The sequence below is a fragment of the Podarcis tiliguerta genome (assembly GCF_965153285.1).
Source record: "Podarcis tiliguerta genome assembly, chromosome: 2".
In the NCBI taxonomy this organism is placed as follows: domain Eukaryota; kingdom Metazoa; phylum Chordata; class Lepidosauria; order Squamata; family Lacertidae; genus Podarcis; species Podarcis tiliguerta.
In genome coordinates, this window is record NC_139535.1 from 17,011,097 (window position 1) to 17,028,103 (window position 17,007).

General features: G+C 44.3%; 3 long non-coding RNA genes across 3 annotated transcripts; 2 read left to right on the forward strand and 1 right to left on the reverse strand.

The window, feature by feature from the left end:
- Positions 1–3,855: 3,855 nt before the first annotated feature.
- LOC310671012 lies at positions 3,856–6,203 on the forward strand. The gene is made up of 3 exons (XR_014507667.1): positions 3,856–4,097; positions 4,824–4,931; positions 5,245–6,203. It is a non-coding gene; the product is annotated as an uncharacterized lncRNA (long non-coding RNA).
- Positions 6,204–11,514: 5,311 nt separating this feature from the next.
- LOC310671151 lies at positions 11,515–15,550 on the forward strand. The gene is made up of 3 exons (XR_014507834.1): positions 11,515–11,625; positions 12,289–12,396; positions 15,478–15,550. It is a non-coding gene; the product is annotated as an uncharacterized lncRNA (long non-coding RNA).
- On the reverse strand, positions 15,227–16,912 carry LOC310671192. Its single transcript, XR_014507880.1, has 2 exons — positions 16,372–16,912; positions 15,227–15,539 (listed from the first exon to the last, which is right to left on the reverse strand). It is a non-coding gene; the product is annotated as an uncharacterized lncRNA (long non-coding RNA).
- Positions 16,913–17,007: the final 95 nt, after the last annotated feature.

Here is a 17,007-nt window from a genome sequence, read left to right on the forward strand (position 1 = left end):
ATCGGCAAGCCCTAGGCACTGAGGCTTTAACCCACAGCGCCACCCGTGTCCCTATCAGTATAACAATCAGTATACCAGTACACCAAATAGCTGAAGAGAACCACTCCCCTCATCACCCTTGCATTTCAGAGATACCCCAGCATATTGCCGAAAGCCTCATGCACTTTCCAAACCCACCAGGATCAGGTGAGCTGAGATGCCCCCCAGCCGTATACAATGCTGCAACAACTTCCTTACCATAAGTTAAGCTACTACTGCTATTTGTTGTCTGTTTCTTTTTCTGCCAAGGGACAAATGGGTGCGACCGTCTCAGCACAACAAACCTTTTGCAAAGAGTGTAGAGAACGGATTAACCAGAAAAGTATTCAGGACTCTTTCCACATTGAAATACATTATTGGACGTTGAGGGGAACAGAAAGAGCGTAGTTTGGGAATCCAGTGGAATTAGTAAAGAAAAAATGCTTCATATACTTTATAACATTGTGCCACCAGATGGTGCTGTGGAATCCCATCTTTTTGCCAACGTGATTTCCCTTTATGAAGTTTTACAACATCTTTTCCTGAAACGCTTTGATGTGTCTAGATCCAGCCTTGAAAATAAATTGCTGGCTCTAACAGATCATCCTCCAGTGAATTCAGTTTTTGCATTGGGAGAGAGGACTGGTTGTATCCTCCTGGTGACTGAGTAATTGGGATATTCCAAAACTTACTGTTGTGGCAGACGGAGCCCTCTAAATTTCTTTTTTTCGTTCTTCCCCCCGCTACACAATACTTGTTTCTATGGTTCATTGTAAAATGGCATTTTACTGAGGATTCTGGTGCAGTCTTTTTGATGAAAAAGGGTTCCATTTAATTCGTCCAATTTACAAGCTGTGGGAGTGTCTGGGGCAAGGTCAAAACGGTTGCACAGAAATCCACTCAGCGCCTGCATAGTGTGTCATCCAAACTGTCTCTGATGGAGGCCTGCATACCCCAAACCCTTGCAAACACACTCCTTCCATTATAGGTCTCATTAGTTAATACTAAGAGTAACACATTGAAATATACTCAGAGTTGAGAGTGGATTTCATGCTCTTTATTCAGCTCATAGTGGTGAGGAGGGAATGGAAGTCCCCTCAAAGTATCTGCTTTATATACATTATTTACACAATGGGCTGCAGGTGATTGTCTAATTCCGGAATTCTCCTGTAGGCCAATCAGGTTGTGGATTCACTTCTATCTGGAGCTGGATTGGGTGGCTCCTGCCGACCAATCATACTGCTGCATTGTTCTAGGACCAATCAGACTGCTGCATTCTGAATCCTATTGTTCTAGGACCAATCAGACTGCTGCATTTTGGATCCTGTTCAACTCAGTACATAACACCCATACACACAAAATCCCCCTCCCCCAGGTAAACATGTTAAATAGATACCTTGCCACATTGATAGCTTGCTACACTGAGATCTATGGCCAACACTGTAGAGCCATAAACTTCCATGAAGGGGGATGGCAGGAATGGCAATTACAGTGTCCCAGGTCTTTGAGCAAGGTTGAAGATACATGCAATATTAAAGGATCACTTATATATCACTCATGGAAGACTGGCAGAAACACATGGCTGTGCATACCATTCATTACGCTGTACAAATGAAAGCTGCTAACACAACGATTCGGGAATACGGGCTGGCCAGCAGTCACCCATTCTGTTTCATCAGGGCCCAGTACGAGCCACATGATCTCCTGCAATGATTTTGCAAAGTTTTTTGCAGATAAAGTCCCTCAGATTCAGGAAGAGTTAGACTCCACCATAGGAGCAGGGCCAGGGTAGGAGAGTGCTAGAGTCCTGTCTAGTCAATTTGCATGGGATCGATTCCAATCCGTTACCCCCGAGGATGTGGACAGGCTGCTTGGACAAGTGAAACCAACCACCTGCCTCCTTGATCCTTGTCTATCCTGGCTTATAAAAGCTAGCCGGGAAGGCCTGGGCGATGGGCTTCGTGGAGTGGTGAATGCTTCTCTCTGTGAGGGAGCTTTCCCAGACCCGCTAAAAGAGGCGGCTATCAAACCGCTTCATAAAAAACATCTTTAGATGCGGCCAATATGGCCAACAATCGCCCAGTCTCAAATCTTCCATTCTTGGGCAAAGTGACTGAGCGAGTGGTTGCTGAAAAACTCCAGGCATATCTGGAAGAAGAACATTTGGATCCCTTCCAGTTGGGATTCAGGCCTCATCATGGGACTGAAACTGCCTTGGTCGCACTGGTCGATGATCTCTGGTGGGCTAGGGACAAAGGTGAGAGCTGTTTCCTAGTTCTGCTGGATCTCTCAGTGGCGTTTGATACATCAACCATAATATCCTTCTGGACTGTCTAGATGGGCTGGGAGCTGGAGGCACTATCATACAGTGGTTCCACTCCTTCCTCCTGGGCCGTTTTCAGAAAGTGGTGGTGGGGAATGAGTGTTCAGACCCCTAGGCTCTCACTTGTGGGGTGCCTCGGGGTTCTGTCCTCTCCCCCATGCTTTTCATCTACATGCAGCTGCTGGGAGAGATCATCAGGGGGTTTGGGCTGGATGTCCATCAATATGCGGATGATACCCAGCTCTACCTCTCTTTCAAATCAGAACCAGTGAAGGTGGTGAAGGTCCTGTGTGAGTGTCTGGAGGCGATTGGAGGATGGATGGCGGCTAACAGATTGAGGTTGAATCCTGACAAGACAGAAGTACTGTTTTGGGGGAAAGGAGGCGGGCAGGTGTGGAGGATTCCCTGGTCCTGAATGGAGTAACTGTGCCCCTGAAGGACCAGGTGCGCAGCCTGGGAGTCATTTTGTACTCACAGCTGTCCATGGAGGCGCAGGTCAATTCTGTGTTCATGGCAGCTGTTTGTCAGCTCCATCTGGTACGCAAGCTGAGACCCTACCTGCCCACAGACTGCCTCGCCAGAGTAGTGCATGCTCTGGTTATCTCTCGCTTGGACTACTGCAATGTGCTCTACGTGGGGCTACCTTTTAAGGTGACCCAGAAACTACAACTAAGCCAGAATGCCACAGCTAGACTGGTGACTGGGAGCAGCCACTGAGACCACATAACACTGGTCTTGAAAGACCTGCATTGGCTCCCAGTACGTTTCCAAGCACAATTCAAAGTGTTGGTGCTGACCTTTAAAGCCCTAAACGGCCTCGGTCCAGTATATCTGAAGGAGCATCTCCACCCCCATTGTTCTGCCCGGACACTGAGGTCCAGTGCCAAGGGCCTTCTGGTGGTTCCCTCACTGCGAGAAGCCAAGTTACAGGGAACCAGGCAGAGGGCCTTCTCGGTTGTGGCTCCCACCCTGTGGAACGCCCTCCCACCAGATGTCAAAGAGAACAGCAACTACCAGACTTTTAGAAGACATATGAAGGCAGCCCTGTTTAGGGAAGCTTTTAATGTTTGATGCATTACTGTATTTTAATATATTGTTGGAAGCCGCCCAGAGTGGCTGGGGAAGCCCAGCCAGATGGTGAGGTATAAATAATAATAAAGTATTATTATTATTATTATTATTATTATTATTAATCTGCAGGCTGGTTGAGAGTTGCCTGCTTGGCACATTGTACTATTACAATTGAAATGTGGAGCTGGACAGAAAACCCTCGTGAGATAGCATCAGGCATCCCCTGAGGTCTGGGACATTCTGTACACCTTTCAGCTCATCCCTCAGTCCATTTGGATTTGTCCTAACAATCAGCACTTTATGCCTTAAAGGGCCCAAGACAACCGTCGCCTTCACTCTCCGCTTCCCATCCGAGTGACCAGGATGTTGCCAGAGGCTCCTTGGACCTTTCAAGGACACCAAGATGAGGCGAGGAGCCAAGAGGGTTCCTCCCAGCCGTATATAATGGATATCTTGAACCCGGCTCCTCAAACTGAGCACCGTGTTCCTGACCAGAGCTTGAGCAACTAATACCTATCTGCCCTCCCATCCCAGTGTCTCTCAGCTGTCAGCCTTCGAAAGCAAAAAGGCTTCATACAAGAAGGTTTACCAATGGGGCAGAGCTTGTTTCTTGAGAACCGCAGCCAACGTTTGGTTCAGGTCTGGCTACTTACGTTCTGTGTTCTGCTTTGCTTCAGGACTGGAGGTAAGTATGGTCCCCACCCACCAGTCCCTGAATAGGTAGACTGAAACAGAAGTCACCAGACCCTTATATATAGTGGGAGGGTGGGGAGGGGTTTTTCTCAGGAGGGTAGTAGGAGGTGGGTGATTGACTCAATGCCTAGGGTAAACCTGTTGACGACTGTTAACGACTTCAATTAGTCCAGCAGGAAAAAGCAAGGGATAGTAAGCAGATGATTAGCATATGTAATGAGACAGGAATCCAATATCTCTATTAAGGTGAGGTCTATACATAGTTTTCAGTTTAGTAATAAGTTGTAATTCAGCAACTTCTAGGTTAAAGCCAGTTCTCAAGGTGGAATTCTGTACCCTTGAGCCAATTTCAGGGGAGAGTTCAACCTCCCTTTTACCAGAGGGAGGAAGCTGCTTTTCTCCTGGCTCCTGATGAAAACATGAACACAGCAAGCTGCAGGACAGATCGTGCCATCTTTGGAAAAGAGCATCTAGTTGTCTAGGTGGAAGGAGTTGCTAGTCTCAGGGTACAGGAGCTTGCCACAAATTTGCGTACAATTTCCATCTCTTAATCTATACACAGAAATGCAAATTGAGTCTCACTTTCCAAGGGGGAAAGCATTCTTCTATTGTGGTTCTGGGATCGATTCTGACAGCTATGTGTGCCAGCAGGATTTGGGTGGTTTAGGACATTGAATATTGGTTGGTTCCTACCCAAATGAAATGCTGTCTCTTAAAGCAGATGCTGTGAACTGCAAAAAATGCGAGTCACTTGGTCCTGGCAAGCCATGCGAACCGAAGGGGAAGACATGTGAGGGACCATTCTGTATTATGGTACAGACTTATAGTAAGTAATTCTTGTCGACATCCTTCCTTTTTCTATGCTGGGACTAGGACGACCTGAGATTTAAGGGTTGGTTGTTGGTTTTTTAAAGGACAAGTATCTTTCATAAGTTTTAACTTTATTTTATTTTAATGTTGACATTTAGCAGCATAAATTCAAAATTCTGTTTAAGTGCACATTTTAAAATGATGTCTAAAATGTAATTTACTTTGATGTGGACTATCTCTTCATACAGACTATGGACTAATTCAGTAAAATTCTCTTCATTCACTAGTTAATATCAACATAACCAGTTAATATCTCTTTCTCTCACCAGGTGAAAGCGGTGAAGTGATTAATTATGTCAGAAAATGTGGCGCTAAGAGTTGGAAAGAATTCTGTGGAAAAGAGATTCCAGGGAAAGTGAAAAGGACAGTAGCCTGCTGCCCTACCGACTTATGTTTTGACTGATCTAACTATTCTATTCTTAAGTTGTTTACCCCTATCCAGAAACCTCATGGTAAAAGGGTGGGTAACAAATCTTTCTCCTTCTCTTTCTCCTTTGAGAGACGTAATAATAGAAGATTTCATATCATTTCTTTTCGAAGGACGCCAGGTTTTCCTCCTGCCATTGCAATTCAAATGACAGACAAAAGCCCCACACAAATTTTCTGATGCCACATCCAAAAATCACATTCAGGGGATGTTCCACACCCAACAGCCTCATCGTCCTCCACAAAATGGTGCCTGACTGTGACTTGGGGAGTCTTCTGTATTTGTGGAGGGCTGCCATACATCTTAGACCAATGATTTTCCAGCACCCTAAGTGCATTGGGAAGCCTCCACGAGTACAAGAAACCCCCCAATTTGGCTATCCATACTTGTTAACCAAACACTCATTCTGTTCACAACTTCATTTCTCCTTCCTGCTCCCGAGAGGAGGACCACTCATTTGTGCTCTCTCATTTATGCACTCCTTCACTGTCTGATAGTTTGAAAAGTAACTTCCCCATGCAAAAGTGCATAATTGACTTGGGTATTGGGGTGGGGCGTTCCTTGGAGAGTTGATAGACATGTCTCTTTGTCACTCGCCATCCCTGCTTGAACTTGGCAAATCACAGAAGATGAATACTAACCTGTGCTAGGGATGGCGACAAGGTTCACTGAAAGCAAATACAAGTACAAACTTGGGTGGTGCTTCCATGCTCTGGAGCAGAAGCATCTACCCCAACCGATAGCAATGTTTTGTTTCAGATTAGGGCACCAATTTTTGAAAAACCTCTTTTCACACCAATATTCTCCCTCACTGCTCTCAATCTTGCACTCAAAACTCTGCGCAATGGAAGTGGAACGTAGTAAAGCTTTCAAGTAGTTTGTACTGGTGGGAGTTCTAGGTGGCCAATCAAGATAGAGTTCAATAATAATAGTTAAAATTACTGTTGGTTTTGCATGCAGAATAACGTAAGAATAATACCTTGTGATATTGTTTTATTGGATGCTTCAATGCTTTCTTTCAATAAAGTTTGTAAGTTAACTTGTGGTCTGTATTCTGTTTTGCTTCTGGTCTGTCATCTGGTTTCAAAATGGTGTCCAAATGCATGCAAACAGAGGAAAAAACCTGCTTCTTGACAGCAGCAACCATCATGCAAACCATCATGCTTCCTTTCAATAAAGTTTAAAAATCAAGTTGCAGTCTGTATTCTATTTTGGTTCCTGTGTAATTATTGTAACTCGAACACAAAAGAAATCACTGTACCTTATCTTTTCCTTTCCTCAAGACTGAGGGAATTTTAATGAGAAAGTACAACTGATGCTGGTGCTTCATGGATGCACAGGGAACTGAGAAACCTACTAAGGGCTAGCAAGCAAAAGAAGGAAGCAGGTGGAGGGAATTACGAATGGTCTTAGTTGTCTCTATACCAATGCACAGAGTATGGAAAACAAACAAAGTCCTCAGTGATAGTTTTGAGGAGAAGTTGGTAAGATGTGGACGAGGTGATACTACTGTTAGTCAATCAGCCCACTGCAAATTCACCTAAGCCCAAAGAACACTTACTCATATTTGGATTTCCCTGGGCAAGATAAAGTGATTTAACAATTTTAAGAAGCAACTATTTTATTATTCTTTCTGGTTATGGGATCACTGGGAACAGCAAAAACTTACTATTGTAGCAGAAGGGGGATTCACATACACCCTTTAGTTCTGGGAAAATATGCCCCTAGGCCCTGATTGGCTGAGGGAAAATCTACTCTGGCATCAGGAGCTCATAGAAGCCTGGGACATTCTGTATAGCCCATTTCGATTTTTCTGAAAAATCAGTACATTATGCACCTAACATCTTAAGGAATTACTACCTGCATCCCTGTTCCTCTTCAGGGCCACCCAAGCATATTCGCAGAGGCTTCACGTGGGTGGCGCTGTGGTCTAAACCACGAAACCTCTTGGGCTTGCTGATCAGAAGGTCGGCGGTTCGAATCCGCATGACGGGGTGAGCTCCCATTGCTCTGTCCCAGCTCCTGCCAACCTAGCAATTTGAAAGCATGGCAGTGTAATCTCACTGTATACAAGTTGTACAGGTGACCATAAAGTATTTCAATTCAGCGCAAGTAGATAAATAGTTACTGATGTAGCAGGCAGGTAAATGAGGTTTCCATGCGCTCTGGTTTCCGTCACAGTATCCTGTTGCTCCAGAAGCTGTTTAGTCATACAGACCACATGACCCAGAAAACTGTCTGTGGACAAATACCGGTTCCCTCGGCCTGAAAGCAAGATGTGTGCCGCAACCCCAAAGTACCTTTGACTGCACTTAACTGTCCAGGGGTCCTTTACCTTTTACCTTTGCACCGTTCAAGCTCACCAGCATGAGAGGAGAAACCAAGAAGGTTTCTCTTAGCCTTATATAATAGAGGTCTTGTTAACTGAGAGAAACAGGTGTTCCTTCCACGTTAGATACTATCAGGTGGCCACAGAGGTCTGGGACATTCTGTACAACATTTGGCTATTCCCTCAGTCCATCGGCATTTATCCTAACAATCAGCACATTATGCCCCCAATACTGAAAGGCTGCCACTCCCCACATCTTTGTTGTTCCTCAGAGACACCCCAGCATGTTGCCAGAGGCTTCTTGTACCCACCAACCCCATCAGGATCAGGTGCCCTGAGATGCTAATAAGGTTCCTATTGGCTTTATACAATGGCTATGTTGAAGCTGGTTCCTCAAGCCAAGCAACTTGTTTTTCAGAAGCTGACCTGTTGCTACTAGTTTTTACCAGGTGTTTCTATCCAGAGCAAGATTGGCTATAGCAGTCAAAAATCAGAGAACAGGTTTCAGCTTCTGCCCATAGATCTCTCAAGTGCAATACTTGACCTACTCCTCTGTAAGTGAAGAGTTGCCATTCACTCCTATCAGAGGAAAGACAGTGGTAGCAAAACTTGCCCTTCAACTGATGGTGGTAAATTGATACTTTACCACATGAATCAACTGAAGACATGTTAAATTGGCATCTATAACTAATGCTGTAGAGCCACAAATATCCATGAGGAGGCAAATGAATGACATGGGCTCACCTGCTTTGATTTCCAGGTCCTATGTCTTTGAACATTGTCTAAGATGGATGCAATATTAAAGGACCATGTATTACTCACGGAAGGTGGACAGAGAAACATACTTGTGCACACCCTTCATACTGCTATGAGTAGCAACAGAATAAAAAAGTGACCTCCTTTCAACAGAACTTTTTAGCAATATGGATGATAAAGCCAGCATGCAGGCTAGTTCAGTATTGGTTCCTCAAAACATCTTCGTGTCACAATTGAAACCCAGAGCTGAACAGGAAACCCAATGAAAGGAGCAAGCAATTCTTCCACAAAAGATGAGATCTGGGACGTTCTGTGCAGCATTCAGCTGATCCCTCAACCCATTTGGATTTGTCCTAACAACCAGCACTTTGTGCCTGAAATGGCCCAAGGCAACCACTGCCTTCATCCTTGCTATTCTTCACTGTCAACCCAGGATATTGCCAGAGGCTCCTTGGACCTCTCAAGGCCACCAGAATGAGGCAAGAAGCCAAGAAGGTTCCATTCGGCCTTATATAATGGATGTCTTGAACTCGGCTCCTCAAACTGTGCAGTGTGTTCTTGTCTGCCTTGAAAGCCTGCGATTTCTCAGCTGCTAGCCTTCCAAAGCTGTCTCTCCATACAAAAGGCATTCCAATGGAGCAGAGCTTGTTTCTTGGTAATTGAAGGCCACGTATGCTTCAGGTCTGGCTACTTACATTCTGCTTTCTTCTTTGTTTCAGGAGTGGAGGTAAGTATTGCGCCCATCCCAGAAGAGGTAAAAGAAGAAGAAGCTACTGTTTTACATAGGTTGACTCTATTAGTAGCAGGAGAGATATACTTTGGGGTGGTAGGGGGGAAATGCCTTCTGCCATAGGTCTGCAATAATTCAGTGTTATTGTGCATGCTTTTCATGCAGAAAGCCCCAGGTTAATCCCTTAGCATCTCCAGTCAAAAAGTTTAAGGAGAAGAGAGTCGGTACAATAATGGGGCAAAATGGACAGGTAGCTTGAAATGCTGGAGTTGCTTCTGTCCATTTGCCCAGATGGGGGGAGGGGCTTGGGCCTCAGCGTTCCTAGGGGTAGGGATCCTTGTGGGGACCCCCCTATTTGATGTAAGTCATGGGAATCCCCACTGCCGGGTTGACCCTGATGTCATTTCCGGTAGGCAGACCGGAAATAAATGCTTACACAATGCCTATAGGCAAGCTACTTCATCTGTTGTCAATAAAGTTGTGGCCTGATTTGATCTCATTCCACTGTGTGGCCTCCTTAATTGGTAGCTCACTTGCGTCGAGGAAGGGTGCACACCCTGGGCCTGTAGACTCTGGGAAGCTTCCTAGAGAATATAAAAATACATAAAACCATCCGGCATTGAAAACTTGCCTATACAAGACTGCCTTCAAATGTCTCAAGGTCAGTCCTTAATTGCCTTGTTAGAGCATCCCAACCGATACTCACAGTCAGGGTGGTCGGGGGGAGGCTGGAGCCACTTCCATCCAGACTCTCCTAGGTCATTGTCCATCAGATTCTCAATTCATCTCTTCCTGGAGCTCATGGGTCCCTGTTCTTCCCAACCCCTCCTTGGTTGGAGAGCTCAAATGTTCTCTTTTCTCTTTCCTGACCATTGCCATGTAATTGGAACATAGCAAGGCTATTAAGTAGTTTGAACTGGAGGGAGTTCTAGGTGGCCAGTCAAGATAGAGATCAATAATAATAGTTAAAATTACTGCTAGTTTTGCATGTAGAACAAATGCGAGAATAATAGCTTGCAATATTTGTTGTACCTTACGCGACAATGCTTTCCTTCAATAAAGTTGAAAAATGAAGTTGTGGTCTGTGTTCTATTTTGGTTCCTGTGTACTTTTTGTATCTTGATCACACAAGAAATCACTTACCTTATATTTTCTGTTCCTCACGATTGATGTGTTTATTGTGAGGCCTTATTATTTTGTTCTAATTCCTTTCTTTGATCCAACAACAAATGCCTATTTTAAAAGTATGGACCATATCCCATGCTTTGCAACAGACTTCTGTGCTCAGCAGCACTTCCTCTCCCTCTCCTGCTTTCCCTCCAGCCTCCGGCAAGCACAGACAAAAATACAACAAAGCAGATCCTCCATTTTGCACAACACTCTTGCATCATAAATGACAGTCTTCAAATAGAATCCCATACACAAATCACATGAGCCCAGTCAGCATCTGGAAGTATTAACGTAACCGTACCATATTAATCTGTTTCTCCAAGTCTTTGCACTCAGATTCCAAAATAAAAGGGCCTCAGTCAACTGACTAACCAGCCAACCTTCCACCGCTCCCCAATTAAAAGCATCAGCTCCTATTGGATGCTATCTGGCTCCAAGAAATATGAATTCTGTTCATGGGATTGCCAGGAATCACAGTCTGTCTTGCAAGCCTGCTGTCTCTCCATGTCCCACATCTTTGAGTAAAGTTGAAGATACATGCAATATGAAAGGACCACTTATTTATCACTCATGGAGGACTGGCAGTAACACATGGCTGGGCATACCATTCATTCCACTATGAGCCACAGTGAGATACAAAAGAAAGCTGATAACACAACGATTTGGGAATATGGGCTGGCCAGAAGTCACCCACTGTGTTTCATCTGCAGGCTGGTTGAGAGTTGCCTGCTCGGCACATCGTACTATTACAATTGAAACCTGGAGCAGAACAGAAAACCCTCATAAGATAGCATTAGGCATCCACCACGGTCCGCGACATTCTGTACAGTATGCAGCTGATTTCTCAGTCCATTTGGGTTGTCCTAACAATCAGCACTTTATGCCTGAAAGGGCCCAAGACAACCAACACCTTCACTCTCCGCTACCCATCAGAGTGACCCAAGCATATTGCCAGAGGCTCCTTGGACCTTTCAAGCCCACCAGGATGAGGCAAGAAGCCAAGAGGCTTCCTCCCAGCCGTATATAATGGATATCTTGAACCCGGCTCCTCAGACTGAACAGCATGTTCCTGCCTGTCCTGAAAACCTGCGGTTTCTCAGCTGCTAGCCTTTGAAAGCTATCTCACCATAAAAACGGCATTCCAATGGAGCAGAGCTTGTTTCTTGGTAATCAAAGGCCACGTCTGCTTCAGGTCTGGCTACTTACATTTTGTGTTCTGCTTTGCCTCAGGACTGGAGGTAAGTATTGCCTCCATCCCCCATCCCAGAAGATTTAAAAGAAGAATAAGTCACTGTTTTAGATAGGTTGAATCTATTAGTAGCAGGAGAGATATACTTTAGGGTGGTAGGGAGGAAATGCCTTCTGCCATAAGTTTGCAAATCCTTGCGATGGGGTGAGATTAGAGCTCATTTCAGGGCAGAGTTAAGCTTCCATTGAGCGAGGAAGCTGCTTTTCTTCTGGGAGCGCCATCTTTGGGGAAAAGTTGATTCTGTTGTCTGGGTGGAATGTGTTGATAGACTAAGGGCCCAGGAGCATGCTATGAATCTGCATAGAGTTTCCCCATCTGCAGAGGTGTAAATTTAGTCAGACTTTCTGAGGGGAAAATAATCCTACCTCTCTAGGATCTATTCTGACAGCTATGTGTGCCCACAGGATTTTATGAGTTGGGACATTGAATCAATTGGTCCCTCCACAATTGAAAAAAAGGGGTTTCACTTGGTACTATGCTTTTCAGTATATACAGGGGGGGAAATAAATATAAATGAGGGAAGTGGTAGGATTCCCAGGACTTCAGTCACCTTGTCTACCTCCTAATGAAGCCCCAGATTTGGTGACCAATGGGTGAAGGTGATGCTTTCAGGGAGAAAAAATAGAACAAATTTTTGTGCCTCCTACAACAGATGCTGTGAGATGCAGACTATGCAGGTCATTTCGTTCTGACATGCCATGTGTACCAAATGATGAAACATGTGACGGGTCATTCTGTGTAATGGCAGAAAGAGTTAAAAGTAAGGCATCTTTTCTATGTTCCTCTTTTTCTATGCTGCAATGAGCACTTGTCTCTTCTATGCTCTGGTAACCTCTTCATTTCTCTGATGAAAATGGGAATATCCCATTCCACAATGGCAATTTTATTATTTATACCCCACACAGCTTACTGGGTTGCCCCAGCCACTCTGGGCAGCTTCTGACATGCATAAAAACATAATAAAACATTAAACATTTTTTTTAAAAAAACTTCCCTATACAGGATTGCCTTCAGACGGCTCGGGAGTCCTCCTTACCCTCCAACATTTATCTGATGAAAATAGGGACATCCTAAGAAAAAGCGGGACATTCCAGAATCAAATCAGAAACCAGCTTCTCAAAGTCAGGGATGTCCCTGCAAAATAGGGATACTTGGAGGGTCTGCTAGGTTAGACTACTGCAGTGCATTATACGTGGTGCTGCCTTTGAAGACAGTTAGGAAAATGCAGCTGGTCCAGAATTCAGTGTGGGGATGTTTAGGATAGTTGGCAAGGAAATATTTCTTAAGTGTTATCCTTCCTTTGCTCATGCTAGTGAGTGATGTAGCAGAGCAAATCCCCTTCTGTACTCATGGAAGCTAGTTGATAGATTTCTTTGAATCTCCACTAATCCACTCTGGCTTGCCCAGATGGATTATTTCTGGTGTCCCCTTTTCTTCCTCCTAAAATATAATAAAGACTCAGAAGTCTGTCTTTAAAAGTATAACAATAAGTTTACTCACAAGTTGTTCACAGTACACATCCTGGAAGGCAGGCTTTAAGCTTCAGGTTACAAACATACAATGTGGCTTACATCCTTTGTGAGGATGGGCCCAAGTGCTGCTAGCTGAGAGCCAGCAGCCAACAAAATGGAGGGGACTGAATCGAACAGAACTGAGACAAAATGGCTGCCTGACTCTGCTTTTATAGAGTCACACTCATTTGCTGAGTCACTTATGGGGTAACAGGAAGCGCCACACATCCCACATTCAGCTGTCAGACTACTCACCGGGGCAAGACATTTTGAGCATATAACACCAATCCTGGCCTAATTACACCAACAGCCAATCAGTTTTTGGACCCAATTCGAAGCGCTGGTTTTAACCTATAAAACCATAGATGGCTCAGGACCTCAAGGAGGGCCACTCCCCATATGTATTGACCTCCTGGACCCTGCAGTCATCATCTGAGGCCCTTCTCTATGTGCTTTCTATGCAGGAAGTAATACAAAAATGATCCTTTTCTGCAGTGGCTTCCCATTGGTGGAATGCTCTCGCCAGAGAGAGGCTCTCCTGGCACCATCATTATATAACTTTAGATGCCAAGCAAAAACATTCCACTCCTCCCAGACCTTTGGCTAATTAAACAATCTATGGCCTTTAATAATGTGTGGGGGGGGGGAGGTTCTTCATTTGTTATTATGTTTTCATTTGTTATTATGGTATCTATGTTTGTGTTTTTATATTGTAAGGCACCCAGTGATCTTTGGACGAAAGTTGGTATAGAGAGTTAATAAAGAATAAAAATAACCTTGAGCAGATCAGGATGAATGCTTAATAAATGGAAGTTTATTGCTAGTGCATAATAAAATTACTGTGCATAATAAATTTACTACAGCAGTTATGATTTTCTGGTCAGGCTCTGAATTCTCTTGGTAATGTAAGGAGTAACATCTTCCTAAAAATCACTGCAACCCTGCCTCCCCACCCACAAGGCCTGGGTTGCTGTGCGTTAGAGTAACCTGGTGGACAAGCAGCGGCAAGGACAGGCCCATCTGCTTCATCCAACCAAGTCTCTGTTACACATGCCAGGTTAAGTCCTCCATCCAGTCATGGATGGCAGTGGTCTTACGAATCATTGACCTGGCATTGCATAGCAGCACCTTCAGGGTCATGTGGGTATCCCTTGCTGATTCCAGTATCCGTCTGGACATGGGGGCAGGGATAGTCCTCAAACAACGACTAAACCTGCCTCCTCGGTAATGACATGGTCTGGTCTTAGCATAACTCCTCCTCCTGCCCATGATCACTTGAGATCGGTTGTCCCAGTGCATCCCCCCCCCCCCGTGGAACCTGCCCCAGCCATTTTGTTGGCTGGGACCCACTCCCAGGCAGCCCTGACCCCTCCCATTAAGAACAAAATAAAACTTAATTAAAACACACACACACACACAAAAACAAATACAAACCAAAAACAGTAAAAATTACAAACATACCAAAATTAAACATTCCCAAACCCGACTAAACATCCATCCCACCCCCCACACACCAAAAATAATTTTAAAAGGTAAAAACAGATTTAAAAATATATATATATTTAAAACATATTGAAAAGAACTCTGTGCTGTTCTGAGTTCTCCTGGGCAACAACAGCGGCAGCGGCAACAGTCCCTATGAGGCCTGCTTAGGCCAGGTGGTGTGTGGTAGGGACAGAACCTGCAGGCACTCAGAGCAGGGGAGTCCTCTGAAAAACACCAGACATTTCCAATGAAAATGGAGCATTAGAAAGCTTTTCCCCAACTCCATTTTGAACATGTGGATTCAATTGTGCAGGTGGGGAGATTCATGGACATATCAATGCAAGGCAGACTGTGCAACAGTCTTCCAGCAGTACTGGAAGAGCTGCTTCATTAGAGTCTTGAATGCCAGCTATATTCTTATATTAAACCACATTACATAGAGGGACCTTGCTTAAGAAGATGAAATGTTGGAGAGGGGCAGGAAAAGTAAGGTTTCTGCTTCAAGGAACTAACTGGCATGTCACTTGGAAAGTAGCCTATTTTTCAGTCTGAAGGAAAGGTATTTCGGATTTATCCTTGAAAACAGTGGTGGAGTTTCTGAGATTTGAGGGTTTGTTTTATTTAGACATGTATTTTGCACATGTTTTAACATTATTTTATTTTAATATTGACACTTTAGTAGTTTTAGCATGGGAAAAAATTCAGTTTTAGGTATGCATTTGTCAATGGAGCTTAAAATGGAATTTATTTCAATGTGCTGTGGGCTTTGTCTGTTCTTTTGGTATGAACTATGGACTCGACTCACTAGTTAGTATCAACATAACCACTTCTCTGTCTCTCGCCAGATCCAAGAAATAAGTTGCAGATCAAATTTTGTGGCGAAGGTCATTATGAAAAATTCTGCGGACTAGAAGAGACAACAGGAGAAAAAGTTAAAATACAATGCTGTGATACTGACATGTGTTTTGAGTGATTTTACTGTTCTATTCTTATATAGTTTTAACCCATCCAGAAACCTCATGGTAAAGGGTGGCCAGCCAATCTTTCTCCTTCTCTTTCACTTTCTCCTTTGAAAGACATAATATTAGAACATTTCATACCCTTTGCTTTTGACGGATGCCTGGTCTTCCTCCTGCCATTACAATTCAAATGACAGAGCAAACACAGAAAAGCAACAAACCCCAATTGTCACAACTTTGGTGGTTTAGGCATTGGGTAAGCTTAGCCTTGGTTGGAGGGGGGGTTGTCCCCTGGCCTTCCACTCAAGAAATAGGGTATGCTGTTAAAGAGGTCCGTGATGGAGTTGCACCTGTCCATTTGCCCAGATGGGGCGAAGGGCTCTGGCCTCAGCGTTCCTAGGGGTGGGGATCCGTGCAGGGATCCCCTATTTGATGTAAGTCATGGGACTCCCCACTGCCAGGTTGACCCTGATGTCATTTCCGGTAGGCAGACCGGAAATAAATGCTTACCCAATGCCTATAGCCAAACCACTTCATCTGTAGTCAATACAGTTGTGGCCTGATTTGATCTCATTCCACTGTGTGGCCTCCTTTATTGGTAGCTCACTTGAGCGGAGGAAGGGTGCACACCCTGGGCCTGTAGACTCTGGGAAGCTTCCAAGAGAATATAAAAATATATAAAACCATCCGGCATTGAAAACTTCTCGATACAGGACTGCCTTCACATGTCTCAAGGTCAGTCCTTAATTGCCTTGTTAGAGTATCCCATCCCATACTCACAGTCAAGATGGTTAGGGGGTGGCTGGAGCCACTTCCATCCAGACTCTCCTAGGTCATTGTCCATCAGATTCTCAATTCATCTCTTCCTGGAGCTCATGGAACTCTGTTCTTCCCAACCCCTCCTTGGTTGGAGAGCTCAAGTGTTTTCTGTTCTCTTTCTTGAACATTGCAATGTAACTGGAATGTAGCAAAGCTTTCAAGTAGTTTGGACTGGTGGGAGTTCTAGGTGGCCAATCAAGATAGAGTTCAATAATGATAGTTAAAATTACTGGTGGTTTTGCATGCAGAAATAACGTGAGAATAATAGCTTGTAATAATTGTTTTACCTTACATATCAATGCTTTCTTTCATTAAAGGTTAAAAGTGAAGTTGTAGTCTGTATTTTATTTTGGTTCCTGTGTAATTATTGTACCTTGACCACACAAGAAATTGCTGTGCAGTGGTACCTTGGTTCTCAAAATCTACCCCTTCTAAAAGTCCGTTCCAAAACCAAAGCATTCCAAAACCAAGGTGTGCTTTTCCATAGAAAGTAATGCAAAAGGGACCTCCAAGATGTTATTGTTTGCAGACCATAAGGTCATCTGCGGGGCATACCAGGAGAGGCAGTCCCATAGGTACGAGTGTCCCAGGTCCCAG